This window comes from Humulus lupulus, chromosome 6 (assembly GCF_963169125.1).
Source record: "Humulus lupulus chromosome 6, drHumLupu1.1, whole genome shotgun sequence".
NCBI classification, from domain to species: Eukaryota; Viridiplantae; Streptophyta; class Magnoliopsida; order Rosales; family Cannabaceae; genus Humulus; species Humulus lupulus.
Window position 1 is genome coordinate 162,141,579 of NC_084798.1, and position 8,475 is coordinate 162,150,053.

Genomic DNA, 8,475 nt, shown 5'->3' on the forward strand with positions numbered 1-8,475 from the left:
AAGGAAACTTCAATGATTCTATATGGTTTTTATGGTGAAGGGTCGACTACTATCTGAACAATCGAATTAGTGGTAACATTGGGTGAAGGTCCACGAATTGTCTCCAAGCTACTTGAGTTTGTGGTCATCGATTGTCCAGCCGCATACAATGCAATTTTGGGCTGACCTGCGTTGATGGCGTTTGAAGCCATAACCTCTTTCCACCACATAACAGTCATATTCCCCTCTATCTATTGGAATATGCACTGTCAGAGGCGATCAACTTGCTACCAGGGAATGCTATAGCATTTCTATGAAGGGAAAATCATAACCCGGGCAGCAAGCGATGGCCATAAGTGACAGAGGTGATGAGTCCCAGGAAGTGGAAGTTTCCTGTGGGACGAAAGAACCTCAAGACACAAAGGATAGTGACGTTGCCCCAAGTGATGATATCGATCCATGAATGGGTGAGGACAGATCAGGGCTCCAAGTTATTGAGGAGCTCGAGGAAGTAAACATAGATCCCAAAGATGCTTCAAGAGTCGTTAAGATTGGGAAAAATCTTGACAATGATAGGAAAAAGGAGTTGGTTAAATTTTTACAAGGGAATCTAGATGTTTTCGCTTGGTCCCATGAAGACATGGTGGGAATAAGCTCGAGTGTGATCATGCACACCCTAAACTTGGATAAAAGCGTGCATGCAAAATCCCCAAAATAGAGATGTTTGGGAACAGTCCGAGCTAAGGCCTTGGAAGAAGAAGTAGCTCAGCTATTAAAGTGCGGGTTCATTCGTGAAGCAAAATATCCAATTTGGGTCGCGAATCCTGTCCTGGTCCCGAAGCTAAACGAAAAGTGGCGGACCTGCATCGATTTCTCTAACCTGAACAAAGCTTGTCCTAGGGATTGCTTTCCATTGCCAAGAATGGATCAGTTGGTAGATGCCACCGCGAGGCACGAGCTCATGTCCTTTATGGATGCGTATTCTGGATATAACCAGATCACGATGAATCCTGCGGGCTAGGAGCATACTAGCTTTATGACTCCAACAACTGTATATTGTTATAAAGTTATGCCCTTCGGGCGGAAGAACGCCAGAGCTACCTACCAACGGTTAGTAAACAGAATGTTCATTGGTCAGATCGGGAAAAATATGGAAGTGTATGTCGACGATATGCTAGTCAAATCCAAGACTGACAATAACCATGCATCCAATCTAAATGAATGTTTTTATATCTTAAGGAAATATAATATGAGGTCGAATCCCTAGAAATGTACTTTTGGAGTGGCGTTGGGAAAGTTTATGGGATTCATAGTCAATACAAAGGGGATAGAGGTGAACCCAAATAAAATCAAGTCATTATTGGAAATGCCTTCGCCTAGCTTGCATAAAGAAGTACAGAGTCTGGCTGGAAAGGTGGCAGAGCTAAACCGATTTATTTCAAAGTCCATTGACAAGTGTTTTCCATTCTACAACTTGCTTAGAGGAAACAAGAATTTGAATGGACTGAGGTGTGCGAGCAAGCATTCCTCGACCTAAAGACGCATTTGGCCAAGCCCCCAGTATTGTTAAAGCCTATTTTTGGAGAGCCCCTGTTCCTTTATTTGGCCGTGACGAAAAATGCAGCTAGTGATGTGTTAGTTCAGGAAGAAGACCGTGCTCAAAAACTGGTGTACTATATAAGTAAAAGACTTCTCAGGGCTGAATCACAGTATCCACTGATAGAAAAGATAGCATTAGGCCTAATATTAGCTTCCAGGAAGCTTGGACCATACTTCCAGTCCCATTCAATCCATGTCATGACCAACCAACCACTAAGGCAGGTATTGCAAAAACCTGAAACGTCGGGACGTCTTTTAAAATGGGTGGTTGAACTCAGCCAATTCGAGATACTGTACGTACCATGGACCTCAATCAAAAGCCAGGCCCTTGCTGATTTTGTGGCTAAATGCACCGAATTTCAAGAGGGTACCAGTGCAGGAGTTGTGGAAAATATTCGTGGACGGCTCATCGAACGAGAATGGAACCGGGGCTGGAATCATATTGATCTCTCTAGAAGGGCATCGATTCCATATAGCTCTGAGATTCAGATTCAAAGCATCTAACAACGAAGCTTAATATGAGGCCTTGTTAGCTGAACTTAGAGTGGCAAAGGAACTTAAAGCAAAGCTCGTCCATTGTTATAGTGATTCCCAGCTCATGGTCAATTAGGTGTTGGGGGAATATCAAGCGCGTGGTACCAAGATGGTGGCTTACCTAGCTAAGGTGAAGGGAGAGTGATGAGTCTAGTTTTTATGATGTCTTGGTGATGTTTTTAGTAGTCTTTTATTTTGTTTTTCCTTGTTTTAGTGCGGGTTTACGCTTTGTTTGGTTGTTTTTGTGAATATCAGGAAGAATTGAGCATGTGGAAGGAAATGCCAAAGAAAGGGAAGAAATAATCGAGTTTTTCATCATATTTTGATCAAGAATGGTTCTCAATACCATTTGGAAGTGTTGGTGAAATTTTGGGATGAAAACTTGAAGAATTGAAGAATTCCTTAAGAGCCACGGCATGATCAATGTAGGGCCGCGGCTAGGGGGAGAAACAGAAGCATGGTTTTTGAGGACATCTTCGGGCCGCGGCATGGCTAGGTAGAGCCGCGGCATGGATGGGCATTCTGCCCAGAAGACAATGATGCGGGCCGCGGCATGGCTTCAGAGAGCCGCGGCATTGAAAGGATAGTCTGCCCAGAAATTTTGACACGGGCCGCGGCATAGTGTATGTAGAGCCGCGGCCCGCCTCTCTAAAATCTAAAAAATCCTAGGTTTTAAAGGACGAAAAAGAAGAGAGAAAGGGGTACGGACGAAGGGAGGAGTTCTGGTGTTGAAGGCTCAAGCTTAGAGTATTTTTACATGTTTTTCTTCTTGATGTTATCTTTAAATTCTGTTGTGATTAGCACTATGACTATGAACTAATTTTCTGTTTAGGATGTTCAATTGAATCACTTGAATTTCTATTATGACCTAATGCAATTTTAATTTCCTCTTCTCCAATCTTCTTCAATTCCTTATAACCTGTTCTTATAGATTGATTATTGATTGGCCATCTTTAGTCATATATATATGTTTTTAAGTCAAAATCTGAGAAGTGAGATTTAATTATGCTGTGGTTATATTGGACATAATTCTAATTTAGAACGAAAGTGTCTGAATTAATTGTGTAACTGTTATTAAGTTGTGGAATTTAATGCTACCTTTGTGGTTCAATTTACCATAGAAATATAGGAAATTGTCACCTAGGTTGAGTTTATAATTCATAGAATGATTATAGGCTGCTGTCTCAACTTGTTAATTGAATTAGGTTAAAATAAGAAGAATTCGTACTTGGCATTAGGGAATAATAGGAAGGATAGTTGATGAGATTGAATATCCTAATTGTTTCTCAGTGATTGAATTACGAGTTTTTTTTACTATTAGTTATTATTCTATTTAATTGTCGATTATTATTTCTGCACTCTATCGATTCTTTTGCTGTATTTTACAAAAAAAATCAAGAAATTTTAATTCATCAAATAGAACAAGAGATTAATTGACTGGTAATTGATAATTCATTCCTTGAGGACGATACTTGGTTTTACCATTTTATTACAAGTTTGCGACTGTGTGCACTTGCATAGCAAAATTATCGCAACAAGTTTTTGGCGCCGTTGCCGGGGACTGAAAATTATCAATATCAGTCTAATTAATTTTTATTCTAATTTGATTTTAATTTCTCTCGTTTCTAATCTGTTTAGTTGCTTAATTTGTCGATCTCAGGTGAATTTTGGTATATGCGTGGCAGAAAAGGAAAAGCCACACTTGTTCCTCTGAATCCCGAGATCGAAAAGTCTTGCAATCAAATCAGAAAGAATAAGAGAGAGACCCAGAATTCTGTGAAGATGGCACAGAATGATGGGGATGGTAGGAATGGTCTAAATCCAGGAGTTGTCCAAGGGGTTCAGGCTCAGACCAACGCTGAGAGGAGTCTGAGAGATTATGTGCTACCCACTCTGACGGGAGTACAAAATAGTATACGCCCACCAGCTGTAGAGGCCAACAACTTCGAAATCAAGCCTGCTATTTTACAAATGGTGCAGTCCTCTGTGCAATTCAATGGGTTGCCCTCTGAAGATCCTCACACCCATTTGTCCAACTTCCTGGAATTGTGTGGAACCTTCAAATATAATGGGGTGAGTGATGACGCAATCAAGCTTAGGCTCTTCCCATTTTCTCTAAGGGATAGAGCTAAAAGTTGGCTGAATTCTCTGCAGCCAAACTCCATTGTCACTTGGCAAGATCTGGCTCAGAAATTTTTATCCAAATTTTTCCCTCCGTCAAAGGCTGCTAAATTGAGGGGAGAGATAAATAACTTTTGCCAGAATGACGGAGAGTCACTGTATGAAGCTTGGGAACGGTTTAAGGAACTCCTGAGAAGATGTCCTCATCATGGCATAGAACAGTGGATGCTAGTACAGAATTTCTACAATGGTTTATGTCCGACAACCAAAACCATTATTGATGCTGCAGCGGGTGGCACTTTTATGAGCAAGAGCGCAGCTGGTGCTTATGAACTGCTGGAGGACATGGCTACAAACAACCATCAGTGGTCTGAGGAAAGATCATCAGGAGTCAGAAAGGTAGCTGGGGTGCATGAGCTAGATGCAATCACTGCCTTAACAGCGCAAGTAGCCTCTTTGACCAAGCAGTTGCAACAGAGTAGTGTGTCTGCTAATGCGGTTCAGATGGCAGTGAGATGTGAAATGTGTGGTGGTGCTCATTCTGTCGATCAGTGCCCTATCTGTATGAATAACACCCCCATGGATCATGCTCAAGTTCAGGCGGTGGGAAATTTTCAGAGGCCACTCAATAATCCATTCTCCAACAACTACAATCCTGGGTGGCGAAATCATCCCAATTTTTCGTGGAAGAATAATCAAGGCCAACAACCTCAGTTTCAGGGTCAATTTCAGAATAACATGCCTCAGCCACCTATGAATCAAGCTTCGTCATCAATGCAGCCTAGGCCTCAACAATCAATGCCTCAACCTGAGAGACCTAATGAACTGCAAGCAGCCCTGTTGACTCTTACTAACACTCAGACTCAATTTATGACTGAGACAAGATCCTCCATTCGAAACCTTGAGACACAGGTTGGGCAGTTGGCAAATATGCTCAATAACAGACCCCAGGGAAACTTGCCAAGTAATACTGAAGTCAACCCCAAGGAGCAAGTTCAAGCAATCACTTTGCGGAGTGGGAAGCAAACAGAGCAACCTAGACCTCCACAGGCAGTGGTTCAGAAAAAAGAGATGGGTGCGCAGTCTGATTCAGAAAGGGTTACTGAAGACCATCAGAAGTCAGAACAGAGTCCCCCAGTTGTCATTGAGCAGCCAGTTAGAGTTCCATACCCTCAGAGGCTTAGAAAGACTACCCTTGATAAACAGTTTTCTAAGTTTCTTGAGGTGTTTAAAAAGCTGCACATAAACATTCCTTTTGCGGAGGCCTTGGAGCAGATGCCCAGTTATGTTAAGTTTATGAAGGAGATTCTGTCAAAGAAAAGGAGAATGGAGGACTATGAGACTGTAGCACTCACTGAAGAGTGCAGCGCTATTTTACAAAGGAAGTTACCCCAAAAGCTGAGAGATCCGGGGAGTTTCACCATACCTTGCACCATTGGCAAGTTTGAATGTAAGCACGCCTTATGTGATCTGGGGGCAAGTATCAATTTGATGCCCTTATCTGTGTTTAAAAGACTTGGTTTGGGGGAGGCAAAACCAACAACTGTCACTTTACAGCTCGCAGACCGATCGTTAACACATCCACGAGGTATTATTGAGGATGTTCTTGTGAAAGTGGATAAGTTCATATTTCCCGCTGACTTTATTGTTCTGGACATGGAGGAGGACACAGATGTTCCTATTATTCTTGGTAGACCATTTTTAGCCACAGGCCAAGCTCTTATTGATGTTCAAAAAGGAGAGCTTAAGCTGAGAGTTCAAGGAGATGAGGTGGTCTTTAATGTCTTCAAGTCTATGAAGTATCTGGTGGCTAGTGACAGTTGCTTTAGTGTGGATATGATAGAAAAGGCAGTCTCCAAGAGAAGGATGAGCAGTGATGCCTTAGAGGCAGTATTATTGGGTAATGAGGGCGATGATGATGAGGATGCTGAGATCAGAGAATGTGTAAACTGGATCAACTCTTTCTTACCATATTGGAAAAAGTTCCAAGAATTAGCGGATGCGACTGATAAACCGCTAACCTCCATTCAGCAGCCACCACCGTTGGAATTAAAGGTCCTCCCAGATCACTTGCAATATGCTTATTTGGGAGAGAATGAAACTTTACCGGTCATTGTGTCAGCTGACTTGTCAAAGGTAGAATTGGAGAAACTGTTGAGGGTTCTAAGGGAGCATAAATTGGCCATTGGGTGGACATTGGCAGATATTAGAGGAATAAGCCCAGCGACAGTGATGCATAAAATTTTATTGGAGGAGAATAGCAAGCCATCCATAGAGGCCCAGAGAAGACTCAATCCAGCCATGAAGGATGTAGTATTGGATCAGATTCTTAAATGGTTGGATGTTGGGGTGATCTACCCAATTTCTGATAGTGCATGGGTGAGCCCTGTGCAAGTGGTACCTAAGAAGGGTGGAATGACTGTGGTGAAAAATGAGAACAATGAACTCATTCCAACAAGGACTGTAACGGGGTGGCGGATTTGTATAGACTACCGCAAGCTCAATAAGGCAACAAGGAAGGATCATTTTCCTTTGCCTTTTCTTGATCAGATGCTTGACAGATTGGCAGGCCACAGCTACTACTGTTTCTTGGATGGGTATTCTGGGTATCATCAGATCGCTATTGCACCAGAGGATCAAGAGAAAAAAACCTTCACATGTCCTTATGGCACATTTGCTTTCAGGAGAATGCCATTTGGACTATGCAATGCCCCTGCAACATTTCAACGGTGCATGATGGCCATATTTTCAGACATGGTAGACCGGTGTATTGAGATTTTCATGGATGACTTCTCTGTTTTTGGCTCATCATTCGACCTCTGTTTGGGTAATTTAAAGAACGTGCTGCGTCGTTGTGAGATGGCTAATCTGGTGTTGAATTGGGAGAAATGCCATTTTATGGTGAAAGAGGGGATTGTCCTTGGCCATAAAATTTCAAGTGAGGGAATTGAGGTAGATAGAGCGAAAATTTCTACCATTGAAAGGCTGCCTCCACCAGTTTCAGTCAAAGGAGTTAGAAGTTTTCTTGGTCACGCTGGGTTCTATCGAAGATTCATCAAAGATTTCTCAAAGGTGTCTAAGCCTCTCTCGAATCTGCTTATGAATGGAGTTGTCTTTGATTTTAATGACGAATGTTTGAGGGCGTTCAATTTCTTGAAAGAAAAGCTTATTTCTGCTCCAATTGTGATAGCTCTGAGATGGGAATTGCCTTTTGAGTTGATGTGTGATGCCAGTGATTACGCAGTGGGGGCAGTTCTGGGACAGCGGATTGATAAGGTATTCAGGTCTATTTACTATGCTAGTCGGACTCTAAATGATGCTCAGCTTAATTATGCCACTACAGAAAAAGAGTTGCTAGCTATTGTGTTTGCTTGCGATAAATTCAGACCATATCTGATTGGTAACAAGGTGATTGTCTACACTGATCACTCTGCCATTAAATACTTGATGTCAAAGAAAGATGCCAAGCCCCGCTTGATTAGATGGATTCTGTTGCTTCAAGAATTTGACATGGAGATTCGTGACAAAAAGGGCAGCGAGAATGTGGTAGCTGATCATCTCTCTAGACTTGAGGTGGAGGAGACTGAAAATAAGAAAGCAGTGCAAATCAATGATCATTTTCCTGATGAGCAGTTGTTTGGGGTAAGTGAGACTTTAGCTGTCCCGTGGTTTGCAGACATAGTGAACTTTTTGGTTGCAAAAATTGTGCCTTCTGAAATGTCAAAGCAGCAATTAAAGAAATTCTTTTCTGAGGTGAAACACTACTATTGGGAGGAACCTATTCTCTATAGGCACTGTGTTGATCAGATTATCAGAAGGTGCGTTCCTGAAGAAGAGACGCAGTCCATTCTTAATCACTGTCATACTCAACAATGCGGAGGGCATTTTGGTGCATCAAGAACGGCGGCTAAGGTATTACAAAGTGGTTTCTATTGGCCTTCATTATTCAAGGATGCAAATGTGTTTGTCAAGGCCTGTGATAGATGTCAGAGAACTGGCAATATCTCGAGGAGAAACGAAATGCCTCTACAAGGGATTCTTGAGGTGGAAATGTTTGACGTATGGGGCATCGATTTCATGGGGCCTTTTCCACCGTCTTACAACAATGAATATATTCTCTTGGCAGTGGACTATGTATCCAAATGGGTGGAGGCTGCAGCAACTAGAGCCAATGACGGTAAAACTGTGCTTAATTTTCTGCATAAACATATTTTTACTAGATTTGGCACTCCCCGAGCTCTG

General features: G+C 42.1%; 1 non-coding gene across 1 annotated transcript; it reads right to left on the reverse strand.

Moving 5' to 3' along the window:
* Positions 1 to 4,341: 4,341 nt before the first annotated feature.
* On the reverse strand, positions 4,342 to 4,448 carry LOC133787458 (small nucleolar RNA R71). The gene has a single exon (XR_009872479.1). It is a non-coding gene; the product is annotated as a small nucleolar RNA R71 (small nucleolar RNA).
* Positions 4,449 to 8,475: the final 4,027 nt, after the last annotated feature.